Source organism: Cherax quadricarinatus, chromosome 2 (genome assembly GCF_038502225.1).
Source record: "Cherax quadricarinatus isolate ZL_2023a chromosome 2, ASM3850222v1, whole genome shotgun sequence".
Lineage (NCBI taxonomy): Eukaryota > Metazoa > Arthropoda > Malacostraca > Decapoda > Parastacidae > Cherax > Cherax quadricarinatus.
Window position 1 is genome coordinate 38,892,205 of NC_091293.1, and position 18,626 is coordinate 38,910,830.

General features: G+C 41.8%; 1 protein-coding gene across 1 annotated transcript in view; it reads right to left on the minus strand.

Moving 5' to 3' along the window:
- Window positions 1-15,939, minus strand: part of LOC128706569 (uncharacterized) — a 516,652-nt gene extending 500,713 nt beyond the window's left edge. The window contains exon 1 of the mRNA XM_070087824.1: window positions 15,878-15,939. The gene's annotated coding sequence lies outside the window, so the exon portion shown is untranslated. The remainder of the gene's footprint in view (window positions 1-15,877) is intronic.
- Window positions 15,940-18,626: the final 2,687 nt, after the last annotated feature.

Consider the following 18,626-nt stretch of genomic DNA (forward strand, 5'->3'; position numbering starts at 1 on the left):
GTTCATACACAAGGTCACTGCTGCGTGGTTCATACACAAGGTCACTGCTGCGTGGGTCATACACAAGGTCACTGCTGCGTGGTTCATACACAAGGTCACTGCTGCGTGGTTCATACACAAGGTCACTGCTGCGTGGTTCATACACAAGGTCACTGCTGCGTGGTTCATACACAAGGTCACTGCTGTGTGGTTCATACACAAGGTCACTGCTGCGTGGTTCATACACAAGGTCACTGCTGCGTGGGTCATACACAAGGTCACTGCTGCGTGGTTCATACACAAGGTCACTGCTGCGTGGTTCATACACAAGGTCACTGCTGCGTGGTTCATACACAAGGTCACTGCTGCGTGGTTCATACACAAGGTCACTGCTGCGTGGTTCATACACAAGGTCACTGCTGCGTGGTTCATACACAAGGTCACTGCTGCGTGGTTCATACACAAGGTCACTGCTGCGTGGTTCATACACAAGGTCACTGCTGCGTGGTTCATACACAAGGTCACTGCTCGTGGTTCATACACAAGGTCACTGCTGCGTGGGTCATACACAAGGTCACTGCTGCGTGGTTCATACACAAGGTCACTGCTGCGTGGGTCATACACAAGGTCACTGCTGCGTGGGTCATACACAAGGTCACTGCTGCGTGGTTCATACACAAGGTCACTGCTGCGTGGTTCATACACAAGGTCACTGCTCGTGGTTCATACACAAGGTCACTGCTGCGTGGTTCATACACAAGGTCACTGCTGCGTGGTTCATACACAAGGTCACTGCTCGTGGTTCATACACAAGGTCACTGCTGCGTGGTTCATACACAAGGTCACTGCTGCGTGGTTCATACTTTTATATTAACGAATTAAAAAGTCACAACACAATGACTCGAACAACACACAAATAACCAGCACTTAAAATAACTAAAACTTATGACGACGTTTCGGTCTAGGTTGGACCGAAATGTCGTCGTAAGTTTCAGTTTCGAAGTGCGGGTTATTTGTGCACTTTTCTATTTTCTAGAGTGGAAAGTGTACCATCACCTCTAATAAAGTGATCTTCGGGGTTTGACAGGTTGGACAGGTAAGCCAGGAAAAGGTCTCTGTCAAATAGCCAAAAATTCCATTGAAGGAATTATCATCTGGCTAAGACACGTCAGGAGAACCTTTCATATTTCGCCAGATAAAGTAGTAGTAGTAGTAGTAGTAGTAGTAGTAGTAGCAGCAGCAGCAGCAGCAGCAGCAGCAGCAGCAGCAGCAGCAGCAGCAGCAGCAGCAGCAGCAGCCGCAGCCGCCGCCGCCGCCGCCGCCGCCGCCGCCGCCGCCGCCACCTCCACCGCCGCCGCCACCGCCGCCGCCACCGCCGCCACCGCCGCCGCCACCGCCGCCGCCACCGCCGCCACCGCCGCCGCCACCACCACCACCACCACCACCACCACCACCACCACCACCACCACCACCACCACTGTACTAGTTAACAATAACATAATCTTGGCAAGGCTACAACACCAAGATATATATATAAAGATACATTAGACACACGTGTCTAATTTATGAACTTGTCGGTTCTCTGAGTCATTTGTCTACACCTATAATTCTAACTAGGGAAGATAACCAAGAATCCAATCCAATTCATAACTAGAAAAGTGCAGTATAATGGTACGCTTATGTACGTACCAGGATCATAACTTGCTTAAATATACGAGCTGCCAAACAACTGAGAATCAAATGATGCCAAAATTATGGTTTTGTAAACTAAATGAACGAGCCTTGGGCAGAGGGAGGGACGCCACTTGGGCAGAGGGAGGGACGCTACTTGGGCAGAGGGAGGGACGCCACTTGGGCAGAGGGAGGGATGCCACTTGGGCAGAGGGAGGGACGCTACTTGGGCAGAGGGAGGGACGCCACTTGGGCAGAGGGAGGGACGCCACTTGGGCAGAGGGAGGGACGCCACTTGGGCAGAGGGAGGGACGCTACTTGGGCAGAGGGAGGGACGCCACTTGGGCAGAGGGAGGGACGCCACTTGGGCAGAGGGAGGGACGCCACTTGGGCAGAGGGAGGGACGCCACTTGGGCAGAGGGAGGGACGCCACTTTTTAATTAGTTTATGCCTTGTAAAAAATTATTGGCCAGTAGCACTAACATAACACATAAAAGTATAAGAATCTTTGACAGAGCTCAGAAAAAAATAACTCAGTGTTCACGAAATCTAAGACTTTAAGTATCTACGGGAGTTTAAAACATACATGCTTAACACAAGACTGAAGGAACAATAGAGTAGGCCTAATGGACTAGCCAGGTCCAATTTGCACCCACCCACACCCACTCATACACCCGTCCAACCTATATTTACAGCTACTCAAAGTTCTTACCTTGGTGACGCTACCTGCGAGTTTGTTGCACTTATCTACAACTTGATTCTCAAACCAGAACTTCCCAATAGCTTTTCTAAACCTAAATTTCTCCTACTTGAATCTAGCGCTGCGAGTTCTGTCTTGGTTTGATATTTTCAACACGCCATTTGTATCCCCTTTATCCCTACTTTCCATCAGTATACTTCAGTAATATCACCCTTAATACTACGTATTCCAAAGAGTGCAAGTTCAACGCCTTAGGCCTGTTTTCGTAGGAATGGTTCTAAACCATGGAATCAACTTCGTCATCCTTCTCTCTGCATTTTCCTGCACATTTATACCCATCCTGCAATATGGAGATGAGACCGAGAAGTAGTTAAGTAGAACACATGTTCAGCAGTTAGGTATCTTAATTCCGAAACCTTTCGCCTACGCTGCCCACCTGACGTTAGTATATAAGCGTCAGGCGCCTTGTTTCTGTTTCAGAATCTCCATGACTACGGTGCTACTCCTAGGTTGAGGGACATCTTCTGTACATAGTTCTACTGTCTTCAAGTTATGTCCTGGAATTTGTATTGATAAAGCCACTGGATGGTGAAACGTCTACAATAAAGATACCCAGATGTTGCACATGTCTTAATTTCATCAGGATTCATCCTGATGCGTTGGAGAAATGTTTTGGAATGAAGATATTTAACTACAGAACACGTGTCTTACTTATCTAAGATTTACACTATTTAGCTAATAAGTACCAGAACTATTTCCTTTTCCTGGGATAAGAACTATACACTTGTCTGCACTGAACTGTATCTGCCACTTCTCCAACCACAACATCAATCTATCTAGCCTGGTCTCAGACCGAGCCGCAGGGGCGTTGACCCTCGAAACCCTCTCCAGGTATATTCCAAGTAGGCAGAAATGATTTAACGGCTTATTTTGATGTTATCGGCAAACTTTTGTTGCCATTCATCCCTCGCTCGTGTTGTTTATATAGAACGTAAACTAGCGTCCCAGTAATAAAAAAAAAAGGCACAATACCGTGACCGGAACGATACACAAATAACTCGCACATAGAAGAGAGGAGCTTACGACGATGTTTCGTACCGACTTGGACCATTTACAGAGTCAGAGTAAATGGTCCAAGTCTGACCGAAACGTCGTCGTAAGCTCCTCTCTTCTATGTGCGGGTTATTTGTGTAGCGTCCCAGTACTGACCTCAGATGTGATGAATGGTTTGAAAAACCGACAAGTTGAAGATTGAGACACTTATGCAACATATGGGAATCTTTATTCAGGAAACGTTTCGCCACACAGTGGCTTCATCAGTCCAAAACAAAGTAGAAAGGCGTAAGGAGAGGAGGAATTTGAGGTAATCAGTCCCTCAGCCTGGAGTCGATGTGTTCAGTCCATCAATCTTGTTGAATGTACAGCAACACTTGTCCAACCTTTGGACGAAGACCTACTTCGACTAGTGGATGGTACCACTATGACCCCACCTCCTCCTGCTTCCCACGTCTACGGCCCCATGCTGTACATTCTACAAGATTGATGGACTGAACACATCGACTCCAGGCTGAGGGACTGATTACCTCATACTCCTCCTCTCCTTACGCCTTTCTACTTTGTTTTGGACTGATGAAGTCACTGTGTGGCGAAACGTTTCCTAAATAAAGATTCCATATGTTGTATAAGTGTCTCAATCTTCAACTGACCTCAGAGGCACACCACTCATAACAGCTCCCTATTTCGATTTCTCTCAGTTAATGCAAATTCTCTGTTGCCTATCGATCAGTTATTCCTTGACCCAGGAGATAGTTCCTCAGTCACTCGTATGGAACTTTATCAAAGGCCGTACTGAAATCCATTAAACAATATCGTATTCTTTATATTGGTCTACCGCCTCGAATACCTTAGTGAAAAAGGTTAGGAAATTCGCAAGGGAAGAACGCTCCTTTGTGAACTGTGCCGAGATTCACTGATCAAATTTTTCTTTCAAGGTGACTTCGAATTACTAGAGTGAAGTTAGGCGGCTGACTGGTCTATAACAGGGACGGACAAGTTCTTCGATAAGAAGAGCCACATATAATACTTTTTATAGATTTCTGAATGTTCAAGAGCCACAGAAAATATTTTAAAATCTGTATTTATAAATAATAAAAAATCCAACTATACAGTAGTCCTCATCACCAAAGCAGAATATATTTAATCTCTGCTCTTTGAAGATTTTGACTGAGTCTTCATTATTGAAGTTAATAGTTTAAAATCTGGCTGGTAGGATGACAAAGGTGAGCTAAGAAGCTCAGTGAGGTGACTGTTAGTGATGATAGCACCATGATGATAGCACCATGTTTTGACTTGATAAATTTCGTTACAGAGAAGAGACATTCACAGCAGTAAGTTGTCCCATAAACAGAGAGAAGTCAGAAGTCAGTTTTCTGAAGACTGGGATACTTTACTTCTGGGATTAGTTTCCAAAAGTTAGCTAGCAATGAGCTTTTATGTACTAACTTAAAACCCACATCTTCCTCAAGCTCAGAAAACTCTATTTCTATTGAAAAGATAATGAGAATTACCCGTGTATATATTATTATTTTATTAACACACTGGCCGATTCCCACCAAGGCAGGGTGGCTCGAAAAAGAAAAGCTTTCACCATCACTGTCTTGCCAGAAGGGTGCTTTACACTACAGTTTTTAAACTGCAACATTAACGCCCCTCCTTCAGAGTGCAGGCACTGTACTTCCCATCTCCAGGACTCAAGTCCGGCCTGCCGGTTTCCCTGAACCCCTTCATAAATGTTACTTTGCTCACACTCCAACAGCACGTCAAGTATTAAAAACCAGTTGTCTCCATTCACTCCTATCAAACACGCTCACGCATGCCTGCTGGAAGTCCAAGCCCCTCGCACACAAAACCTGTTTTACCCCCTCCCTCCAACCTTTCCTAGGCCGACCCCTACCCCGCCTTCCTTCCATCCACTACAGACTGATACACTCTTGAAGTTATTCTGTTTCGCTCCATTCTCTCCACATGTCCGAACCACCTCAACAACCCTTCCTTAGCCCTCTGGACAACAGTTTTGGTAATCCCGCACCTCCTCCTAACTTCCAAACTACGAATTCTCTGCATTATATTCACACCACACATTGCCCTCAGACATGACATCTCCACTGCCTCCAGCCTTCTCCTCGCTGCAACATTCATCACCCATGCTTCACACCCATATAAGAGCGTTGGTAAAACTATACTCTCATACATTCCTCTCTTTGCCTCCAAGGACAAAGTTCTTTGTCTCCACAGACTCCTAAGTGCACCACTCACCCTTTTCCCCTCATCAATTCTATGATTCACCTCATCTTTCATAGACCCATCCGCTGACACGTCCACTCCCAAATATTTGAATACATTCACCTCCTCCATACTCTCTCCCTCCAATCTGATATCCAATCTTTCATCACCTAATCTTTTTATCCTCATAACCTTACTCTTTCCTGTATTCACTTTTAATTTTCTTCTTTTGCACACCCTACCAAATTCATCCACCAATCTCTGCAACTTCTCTTCAGAATCTCCCAAGAGCACAGTGTCATCAGCAAAGAGCAACTGTGACAACTCCCACTTTATGTGTGATTCTTTATCTTTTAACTCCACGCCTCTTGCCAAGACCCTCGCATTTACTTCTCTTACAGCCCCATCTATAAATATATTAAACAACCACGGTGACATCACACATCCTTGTCTAAGGCCTACTTTCACTGGGAAATAATTTCCCTCTTTCCTACATACTCTAACTTGAGCCTCACTATCCTCGTAAAAACTCTTCACTGCTTTCAGTAGCCTACCTCCTACACCATACACCTGCAACATCTGCCACATTGCCCCCCTATCCACCCTGTCATATGCCTTTTCCAAATCCATAAATGCCACAAAGACCTCTTTAGCCTTATCAAAATACTGTTCACTTATATGTTTCACTGTAAACACCTGGTCCACACACCCCCTTCCCTTCCCAAAGCCTCCTTGTTCATCTGCTATCCTATTCTCCGTCTTACTCTTAATTCTTTCAATAATAACTCTACCATACACTTTACCAGGTATACTCAACAGACTTATCACCCCTATAATTTTTGCACTCTCTTTTGTCCCCTTTGCCTTTATACAAAGGAACTATGCATGCTCTCTGCCAATCCCTAGGTACCTTACCCTCTTCCATACATTTATTAAATAATTGCACCAACCACTCCAAAACTATATTCCCACCTGCTTTTAACATTTCTATCTTTATCCCATCAATCCCGGCTGCCTTACCCCCTTTCATTTTACCCACTGCCTCACGAACTTCCCCCACACTCACAACTGGCTCTTCCTCACTCCTACAAGATGTTATTCCTCCTTGCCCTATACACGAAATCACAGCTTCCCTATCTTCATCAACATTTAACAATTCCTCAAAATATTCCCTCCATCTTCCCAATACCTCCAACTCTCCATTTAATAACTCTCCTCTTCTATTTTTAACTGACAAATCCATTTGTTCTCTAGGCTTCCTTAACTTGTTAATCTCACTCCAAAACTTTTTCTTATTTTCAACAAAATTTGTTGATAACATCTCACCCACTCTCTCATTTGCTCTCTTTTTACATTGCTTCCCCACTCTCTTAGCCTCTCTCTTTTGCTCCATATACCCTTCCCTCCTTGCATCACTTCTACTTTGTAAAAACTTCTCATATGCTAACTTTTTCTCCCTTACTACTCTCTTTACATCATCATTTCACCAATCGCTCCTCTTCCCTCCCGCACCCACTTTCCTGCAACCACAAACTTCTGCTGAACACTCTAACACTACATTTTTAAACCTACCCCATACCTCTTCGACCCCATTGCCTATGCTCTCATTTGCCCATCTACCCTCCAATAGCTGTTTATATCTTACCCTAACTGCCTCCTCTTTTAGTTCATAAACCTTCACCTCTCTCTTCCCTGATGCTTCTGTTCTCCTTGTATCCCATCTACCTTTTACTCTCAGTGTAGCTACAACTAGAAAGTGATCTGATATATCTGTGGCCCCTCTATAAACATGTACATTCTGAAGTCTACTCAACAGTATTTTATCTACCAATACATAATCCAACAAACTACTGTCATTTCGCCCTACATCATATCTTGTATACTTATTTATCCTCTTTTTCTTAAAATATTTATTACCTATAACTAAACCCCTTTCTATACAAAGTTCAATCAAAGGGCTCCCATTACCATTTACACCTGGCACCCCAAACTTACCTACCACACCCTCTCTAAAAGTTTCTCCTACTTTAGCATTCAGGTCCCCTACCACAATTACTCTCTCACTTGGTTCAAAGGCTCCTATACATTCACTTAACATCTCCCAAAATCTCTCTCTCTCCTCTACATTCCTCTCTTCTCCAGGTGCATACACGCTTATTATGACCCACTTCTCGCATCCAACCTTTACTTTAATCAACATAATTCTTGAATTTACACATTCATATTCTCTTTTCTCCTTCCATAACTGATCCTTCAACATTACTGCTACCCCTTCCTTTGCTCTAACTCTCTCAGATACTCCAGATTTAATCCCATTTATTTCCCCCCACCGAAACTCCCCTACCCCCTTCAGCTTTGTTTCGCTTAGGGCCAGGACATCCAACTTCTTTTCATTCATAACATCAGCAATCATCTGTTTCTTGTCATCCGCACTACATCCACGCACATTTAAGCATCCCAGTTTTATAAAGTTTTTCTTCTTCTCTTTTTTTAGTAAATGTCTACAGGAGAAGGGGTTACTAGCCCATTGCTCACGGCATTTTAGTCGCCTCATACGACACGCATGGCTTACGGAGGAAAAATTCTTTTCCACTTCCCCATGGACAATAGAAGAAATAAAGAAGAACAAGAGCTATTTAGAAAAAGGAGAAAAACCTAGATGTATATATATATGCATGTGCGTGTATGTGAAGTGTGACCAAAGTGTAAGTAGGAGTAGCAAGATATCCCTGTTATCTAGCGTGTTTATGAGACAGAAAAAGACACCAGCAATCCTACCATCATGCAAAACAGTTACAGGTTTCTGTTTCACAGTCATCTGGCAGGACGGTAGTACTTCCCTGGGTGGTTGCTGTCTACCAACCTACTACCTATACATATATACATTATATATATATACATTATAAATATATATATATATATATATATATATATATATATATATATATATATATATAATGTCGTGCCGAATATGTAAAACTGGTCAGTTAGCAAGAACTCATTTAAAATTAAGTCCTTTCTGAAATTTTCTTTTATACGTTTAAAGATATATTTTTGTCATTGATGTTAATGTAAATAATTTTAATTTTGCACCAAAAGAATCTTAGAAAACTTACCTAACCTTATTATAACAAGAACAATTTATTTTAGCCTAACCCAACTAAATATATTTTAGATTTGTTTACAATAATTTAATACTAATCAAACAGTGAAATATATTTTTTTCGTTAGATTCAGAATGATTTTGGCGAAATTATTGCATACACAAATTTTCACTTGTCCTATATGGCAAGATGAGCGTTGCTATTTAAGCCAAGATCGCAAGTTCTGCCTATTCAGCACGATATAATATATAATATATATATATATATATATATATATATATATATATATATATATATATATATATATATATATATATATATATATATACACACACAAAACAACCACTGTGAAAGAGTAGTGAAATTCCAAGCGCTTTCGTGACTACTCACATTGTCCTTGACAATGTGAGTAGTCACGAAAGCTCTTGGAATTTCACTACTCTTCCAAAGCGGTTGTTTTGCATATTTTAAAATCACCTGTTTACTGTGATCTTATTGCATATATATATATATATATATATATATATATATATATATATATATATATATATATATATATATATATATATATATATATATATACGTATTTTATTATTATCACACTGGCCGATTCCCACCAAGGCAGGGTGGCCCGAAAAAGAAAAACTTTCACCATCATTCACTCCATCACTGTCTTGCCAGAAGGGTGCTTTACACTACAGTTTTTAAACTGCAACATTAACACCCCTCCTTCAGAGTGCAGGCACTGTACTTCCCATCTCCAGGACTCAAGTCCGGCCTGCCGGTTTCCCTGAACCCCTTCATAAATGTTACTTTGCTCACACTCCAACAGCACGTCAAGTATTCAAAACCATTTGTCTCCATTCACTCCTATCAAACACGCTCACGCATGCCTGCTGGAAGTCCAAGCCCCTCGCACACAAAACCTCCTATACCCCCTCCCTCCAACCTTTCCTAGGCCGACCCCTACCCGCCTTCCTTCCACTACAGACTGATACACTCTTGAAGTCACTCTGTTTCGCTCCATTCTCTCTACATGTCCGAACCACCTCAACAACCCTTCCTCAGCCCTCTGGACAACAGTTTTGATAATCCCGCACCTCCTCCTAACTTCCAAACTACGAGTTCTCTGCATTATATTCACACCACACATTGCCCTCAGACATGACATCTACACTGCCTCCAGCCTTCTCCTCGCTGCAACATTCATCACCCATGCTTCATACCCATATAAGAGCGTTGGTAAAACTATACTCTCATACATTCCTCTCTTTGCCTCCAAGGACGAAGTTCTTTGTCTCCACAGACTCCTAAGTGCACCACTCACCCTTTTCCCCTCATCAATTCTATGATTCACCTCATCTTTTATAGACCCATCCGCTGACACGTCCACTCCCAAATATCTGAATACATTCACCTCCTCCATACTCTCTCCCTCCAATCTGATATCCAATCTTTCATCACCTAATCTTTTTGTTATCCTCATAACCTTACTCTTTCCTGTATTCACTTTTAATTTTCTTCTTTTGCACACCCTACCAAATTCATCCACCAATCTCTGCAACTTCTCTTCAGAATCTCCCAAGAGCACAGTGTCATCAGCAAAGAGCAACTGTGACAACTCCCACTTTATGTGTGATTCTTTATCTTTTAACTCCACGCCTTTTGCCAAGACCCTCGCATTTACTTCTCTTACAACCCCATTTATAAATGTATTAAACAACCACGGTGACATCACACATCCTTGTCTAAGGCTTACTTTTACTGGGAAATAATTTCCCTCTTTCCTACATACTCTAACTTGAGCCTCACTATCCTCGTAAAAACTCTTCACTGCTTTCAGTAACCTATCTCCTACACCATACACCTGCAACATCTGCCACATTGCCCCCCTATCCACCCTGTCATACGCCTTTTCCAAATCCATAAATGCCACAAAGACCTCTTTACCCTTATCTAAATACTGTTCACTTATATGTTTCACTGTAAACACCTGGTCCACACACCCCCTACCTTTCCTAAAGCCTCCTTGTTCATCTGCTATCCTATTCTCCGTCTTACTCTTAATTCTTTCAATAATAACTCTACCATACACTTTACCAGGTATACTCAACAGACTTATCCCCCTATAATTTTTGCACTCTCTTTTGTCCCCTTTGCCTTTATACAAAGGAACTATGCATGCTCTCTGCCAATCCCAAGGTACCTTACCCTCTTCCATACATTTATTAAATAATTGCACCAACCACTCTCAAAACTATATCCCCACCTGCTTTTAACATTTCTATCTTTATCCCATCAATCCCGGCTGCCTTACCCCCTTTCATTTTACCTACTGCCTCACGAACTTCCCCCACACTCACAACTGGCTCTTCCTCACTCCTACAAGATGTTATTCCTCCTTGCCCTATACACGAAATCACAGCTTCCCTATCTTCATCAACATTTAACAATTCCTCAAAATATTCCCTCCATCTTCCCAATACATCTAACTCTCCATTTAATAACTCTCCTCTTCTATTTTTAACTGACAAATCCATTTGTTCTCCTGGCTTCCTTAACTTGTTAATCTCACTCCAAAACTTTTTCTGATTTTCAACAAAGTTTGTTGATAACATCTCACCCACTCTCTCATTTGCTCTCTTTTTACATTGCTTCACCACACTCTTAACCTCTCTCTTTTTCTCCATATACTCTTCCCTCCTTGCATCACTTCTACTTTGTAAAAACTTCTCATATGCTAACTTTTTCTCCCTTACTGCTCTCTTTACATCATTCCACCAATCGCTCCTCTTCCCTCCCGCATCCACTTTCCTGTAACCACAAACTTCTGCTGAACACTCTAACACTATATATTTAAACCTATCCCATACCTCTTCGACCCCATATATATATATATATATATATATATATATATATATATATAGGTAGTAGGTTGGTAGACAGCAACCACCCAGGGAAGTACTACCGTCCTGCCAGATGACTGTGAAACAAAAACCTGTAACTGTTTTGCATGATGGTAGGATTGCTGGTTTCTTTTTCTGTCTCATAAACACGCTAAGATAACAGGGATATCTTGCTACTCCTACTTACACTTTGGTCACACTTCATAGACACGCACATGCATATATATATATATACATACATCTAGGTTTTTCTCCTTTTTCTAAATAGCTCTTGTTCTTTTTATTTCTTCTATTGTCCATGGGGAAGTGGAAAAGAATCTTTCCTCCGTAAGCCATGCGTGTCGTATGAGGCGACTAAAATGCCGGGAGCAATGGGCTAGTAACCCCTTCTCCTGTATACAATTACTAAAAAAGAGAAGAAGAAAAACTTTATAAAACTGGGTTGCTTAAATGTGCGTGGATGTAGTGCGGATGACAAGAAACAGATGATTGCTGATGTTATGAATGAAAAGAAGTTGGATGTCCTGGCCCTAAGCGAAACAAAGCTGAAGGGGGTAGGAGAGTTTCAGTGGGGGGAAATAAATGGGATTAAATCTGGAGTATCTGAGAGAGTTAGAGCAAAGGAAGGGGTAGCAGTAATGTTAAATGATCAGTTATGGAAGGAGAAAAGAGAATATGAATGTGTAAATTCAAGAATTATGTGGATTAAAGTAAAGGTTGGATGCGAGAAGTGGGTCATAATAAGCGTGTATGCACCTGGAGAAGAGAGGAATGCAGAGGAGAGAGAGAGATTTTGGGAGATGTTAAGTGAATGTATAGGAGCCTTTGAACCAAGTGAGAGAGTAATTGTGGTAGGGGACTTGAATGCTAAAGTAGGAGAAACTTTTAGAGAGGGTGTGGTAGGTAAGTTTGGGGTGCCAGGTGTAAATGATAATGGGAGCCCTTTGATTGAACTTTGTATAGAAAGGGGTTTAGTTATAGGTAATACATATTTTAAGAAAAAGAGGATAAATAAGTATACACGATATGATGTAGGGCGAAATGACAGTAGTTTGTTGGATTATGTATTGGTAGATAAAAGACTGTTGAGTAGACTTCAGGATGTACATGTTTATAGAGGGGCCACAGATATATCAGATCACTTTCTAGTTGTAGCTACACTGAGAGTAAAAGGTAGATGGGATACAAGGAGAATAGAAGCATCAGGGAAGAGAGAGGTAAAGGTTTATAAACTAAAAGAGGAGGCAGTTAGGGTAAGATATAAACAGCTATTGGAGGATAGATGGGCTAATGAGAGCATAGGCAATGGGGTCGAAGAGGTATGGGGTAGGTTTAAAAATGTAGTGTTAGAGTGTTCAGCAGAAGTTTGTGGTTACAGGAAAGTGGGTGCAGGAGGGAAGAGGAGCGATTGGTGGAATGATGATGTAAAGAGAGTAGTAAGGGAGAAAAAGTTAGCATATGAGAAGTTTTTACAAAGTAGAAGTGATGCAAGGAGGGAAGAGTATATGGAGAAAAAGAGAGAAGTTAAGAGAGTGGTGAAGCAATGTAAAAAGAGAGCAAATGAGAGAGTGGGTGAGATGTTATCAACAAATTTTGTTGAAAATAAGAAAAAGTTTTGGAGTGAGATTAACAAGTTAAGAAAGCCTAGAGAACAAATGGATTTGTCAGTTAAAAATAGGAGAGGAGAGTTATTAAATGGAGAGTTAGAGGTATTGGGAAGATGGAAGGAATATTTTGAGGAATTGTTAAATGTTGATGAAGATAGGGAAGCTGTGATTTCGTGTATAGGGCAAGGAGGAATAACATCTTGTAGGAGTGAGGAAGAGTCAGTTGTGAGTGTGGGGGAAGTTCGTGAGGCAGTAGGTAAAATGAAAGGGGGTAAGGCAGCCGGGATTGATGGGATAAAGATAGAAATGTTAAAAGCAGGTGGGGATATAGTTTTGGAGTGGTTGGTGCAATTATTTAATAAATGTATGGAAGAGGGTAAGGTACCTAGGGATTGGCAGAGAGCATGCATAGTTCCTTTGTATAAAGGCAAAGGGGATAAAAGAGAGTGCAAAAATTATAGGGGGATAAGTCTGTTGAGTGTACCTGGTAAAGTGTATGGTAGAGTTATAATTGAAAGAATTAAGAGTAAGACGGAGAATAGGATAGCAGATGAACAAGGAGGCTTTAGGAAAGGTAGGGGGTGTGTGGACCAGGTGTTTACAGTGAAACATATAAGTGAACAGTATTTAGATAAGGCTAAAGAGGTCTTTGTGGCATTTATGGATTTGGAAAAGGCGTATGACAGGGTGGATAGGGGGGCAATGTGGCAGATGTTGCAAGTGTATGGTGTAGGAGGTAGGTTACTGAAAGCAGTGAAGAGTTTTTACGAGGATAGTGAGGCTCAAGTTAGAGTATGTAGGAAAGAGGGGAATTTTTTCCCAGTAAAAGTAGGCCTTAGACAAGGATGTGTGATGTCACCGTGGTTGTTTAATATATTTATAGATGGGGTTGTAAGAGAAGTAAATGCGAGGGTCTTGGCAAGAGGCGTGGAGTTAAAAGATAAAGAATCACACACAAAGTGGGAGTTGTCACAGCTGCTCTTTGCTGATGACACTGTGCTCTTGGGAGATTCTGAAGAGAAGTTGCAGAGATTGGTGGATGAATTTGGTAGGGTGTGCAAAAGAAGAAAATTAAAGGTGAATACAGGAAAGAGTAAGGTTATGAGGATAACAAAAAGATTAGGTGATGAAAGATTGAATATCAGATTGGAGGGAGAGAGTATGGAGGAGGTGAACGTATTCAGATATTTGGGAGTGGACGTGTCAGCGGATGGGTCTATGAAAGATGAGGTGAATCATAGAATTGATGAGGGAAAAAGAGTGAGTGGTGCACTTAGGAGTCTGTGGAGACAAAGAACTTTGTCCTTGGAGGCAAAGAGGGGAATGTATGAGAGTATAGTTTTACCAACGCTCTTATATGGGTGTGAAGCGTGGGTGATGAATGTTGCAGCGAGGAGAAGGCTGGAGGCAGTGGAGATGTCATGTCTGAGGGCAATGTGTGGTGTGAATATAATGCAGAGAATTCGTAGTTTGGAAGTTAGGAGGAGGTGCGGGATTACCAAAACTGTTGTCCAGAGGGCTGAGGAAGGGTTGTTGAGGTGGTTCGGACATGTAGAGAGAATGGAGCGAAACAGAATGACTTCAAGAGTGTATCAGTCTGTAGTGGAAGGAAGGCGGGGTAGGGGTCGGCCTAGGAAGGGTTGGAGGGAGGGGGTAAAGGAGGTTTTGTGTGCGAGGGGCTTGGACTTCCAGCAGGCATGCGTGAGCGTGTTTGATAGGAGTGAATGGAGACAAATGGTTTTTAATACTTGACGTGCTGTTGGAGTGTGAGCAAAGTAACATTTATGAAGGGATTCAGGGAAACCGGCAGGCCGGACTTGAGTCCTGGAGATGGGAAGTACAGTGCCTGCACTCTGAAGGAGGGGTGTTAATGTTGCAGTTTAAAAACTGTAGTGTAAAGCACCCTTCTGGCAAGACAGTGATGGAGTGAATGATGGTGAAAGTTTTTCTTTTTCGGGCCACCCTGCCTTGGTGGGAATCGGCCGGTGTGATAATAATAAAAAAATAAATATATATATATATATATATATATATATATATATATATATATATATATATATATAATATTGATACATATCTAATATTGATACATACTATACTACTATAAATTAATATAAAAGTTTAGGAAAATGGCAATGAAACTCAATATTGTCTCAGGAGCTGCACAGAGTAGCTTCGGGAGCCGCAGTTTGCCCAAGTCTGGTCTATAATTTGAAGTTAAGAACCTATCTCCCGCTTTGTAAATGGGTGTCACATTTGCCATTTTCCACTTATCTGGTACAATACCTGTTTGTTGTGATATGTTGAAGAGACTAGCTTCTGGTTACTAGGTTCCTCCTTACATTCCTTTAAACACCTTGAAGACAGCTCATCAGAGCCAGTAATCTGTTCGCCCTCAAATTAATTAAGGACTATGTAACTAGTGACCCTGATATTGCATAATTTATTTTCGTCCTAGCCAATATAATTATATATTTCTGGAATTGCTTTTATATCTTGTGTAATATAACATACACTTCACAGCGTAGAAACTGATATACACCTCACAGTGTACACGCACAGTGTACTCCTTTCGGTGTGTATACTATGGTCTAAATATTTCATGACAGTAAATTCAGAGAGACTTACTGGATGGTTCAGGGTGTACTGGAGCCCCTCGCTTCACATCTCTCCTCCTTCCATGTCTGCAACAACACCATCCATCATATTAGCTTCACAAGATTATCATGACATCACTAACTACACACACACAATTATATATATATATATATATATATATATATATATATATATATATATATATATATATATATATATATATATATATATTGCCGAATAGGTAAAATTTGCTATTTTCGCTTAAATAACAACGCTCTTCTTGCCGAACAAGGCAAGCAAAAATTTGTGTATGCAATAATTTCGCAAAAATCATTCTGAACCTAACGAAAAAGATATATTTTATTGTGTTTATTAAATTATTGTAAACTTATCTAAAATATATTTAGTTGGATTAGGCTAAATTAAATTGCGCTTGTTATAATGACGTTAGGTAAGTTTTCCAAGGTTCTTTTGGTACAAAATTATTAATTTTTACATTAACATAAATTAAAATATATATATATCTCTTTAAACGTACGAGAGAAAATTATATAAAGGACTTAATTTTAAATGAGTTCTTGTTAATTGACCAATGAAATATATATTTTTTCGTCAGGTTTTGAATGATTCTTGCGAAATTATTGCACACACAAATTTTCGCCTGCTTTATTCGGCAAGAAGAGCGTTGATATTTAAGCCAAAATCGCAAGTTTTACCTATTTGGCACGACATACATATACATGTGTGCTTACCAATTCGCAAATTGGCGAAATTATTTACAAACATTATCTCTCAGTCCACAGCAGAATTCGAATCTGCCAACTCGGCATCCGAGTGCACAGTACTTTATCCACAATGCCAGACCCTGGAGCACCAAACTTGTACAAAGTTATTTCATTAAATCCTGCCACATGGTGAGTTTGTTAGTTCGAATCCTGCTGTGGACTGAGAGATAATGTTTATAATGTCTTGTAAAGTCAGGGATTATTTACTGAAAAGGTACAAACATCTAAACAAAAGTAGTGTCCGGGGCCCAAAACTGTTCAACAGCCTCCCATCAGCCATAAGAGGAATTACCAATAAACCCCTGGTTGTCTTCAAGAGGGAGCTCGACAGATACCTAAAGTCAGCGCCGGATCAGCCGGGCTGTGGCTCGTACGTTAGACTGTGTGCGGCCAGCAGTAACAGCCTAGTTGATCAGGCCCTGATCTATCGGGAGGCCTGGTCATGGACCGGGCCGCGGGGGCGTTGGTCTTCAGAATACCTTCCACATAGTACATCATATCAAATGAGATTATGAAGCTCCTCCAACTCCTCCGAAGGTGGACGCGAGCCAAGAATGCAGCACGCATTTTCCCTCTGAATAGCCATAGTGAGACTCTGGAACATGAAAGTGGCTGTCCTGAGGTCTTCAGTGGTGTCAATGAGCCAGGAACATAGTTCTTTGAAGAAGCTTGTGACATTCTTTCCCCATGGACCAAGGGTCTCCATTCCTACTGGGACGAATTGGTACTGATGGCTTGAAGCTAACGAGAAGAATACAAGTGGACGAGAATCAGGAAACCCTATAAGGGAATCTGAATAGACCGCAATCCTGGTCCGACAAAATGACTCTTGGAGTTTAACCCCAGCAAGTGCAAAGCTATGAGAGTTGGGGAAGGACAAAGAAGACCGCAAACGTTAAGTCTGTGGTCCTCTTTATCCTCCCTATATTTAGCTTATATTCCTCCCTGTGATCGGCAGCACCCCCTTGTTGCCCAGGGCTATGACGGATTTAGGTATCAGTTAGTTAGGGTCGACACACAGGTATAGTCCCATGCTAAATGCTTCCCATTCTTCCAGGTGCAGATGGTGATCCCAGCAGAGCGGTTTGCAGGATTGTGAGAATTGCTGGATGCTAGGAATCAGAGCTCTCAGCTGGGCACCCAACCGAAGCGGGACTCCTCTTGAAGTCGTTGACTTCACTGTGTCTTGCGTGCCAACCTTAGGTTCTGGAGCAGTTTAGACCATGTAGACCATATTGGTCGGCTTGCACATCGCCGCAAATACACACATATTCCACGTGAACTGGGGCAGCGAGGCATAGAGCCACTGCAATGCTGAGGGTCTGTGGGTCAAAGCTTGTGCCCACTGCCAAGCTAAGAACTGTTAAGAATACGTCCCCTGGGTAATGTGCACATACAGCTTTGAGACTGGCAATCTCCTTGTCAAGACATTGCAGCTACAAGCACGTTATGTACCTTTTCAGTAATGAGGCCATTCCATCTGGACTGTTTTCAAGCCAGTGCTACAAAGGGTTTCAGCACTGGAGCAGCAAGAGTCTTCCACTTTGTGATGGCCTTGGTGCACCTTGGGTCTTGTATTTCTGCCACCCCAGAAATACAAGATGGTAGAGCAGCCTGGAAAGGATTTACGTATTCCCAGCCCACCAGGCCTGACTGGAACCGAGGCTTGCATTCACTGTCCATCAAGGAAAAGGTTCAGTACACTAACATAAACTTTAGGAGGGTGTCATATTTCTTGACTTGTGGACTGTCGAAGGCCGTCCAAAACTCAAGAAGTAGGTGAGCTTCGGGAGGGACAGTCATCTGGGGAGTAAACAGAAGGCATCATGTGCACCCGCACTAAAAGAGGAGTACTTATTGGCTTCTTGAGAGCTCTTCACATCTCCAGCCCTTGTTTTCTTGAAGAAAAATGTATTTACATAACACAAGTCTTTACACGTCTTCAGTTTCCATCTTTATTCATCCAAGGTTTCTGACTCAAGGCACAAGCTATC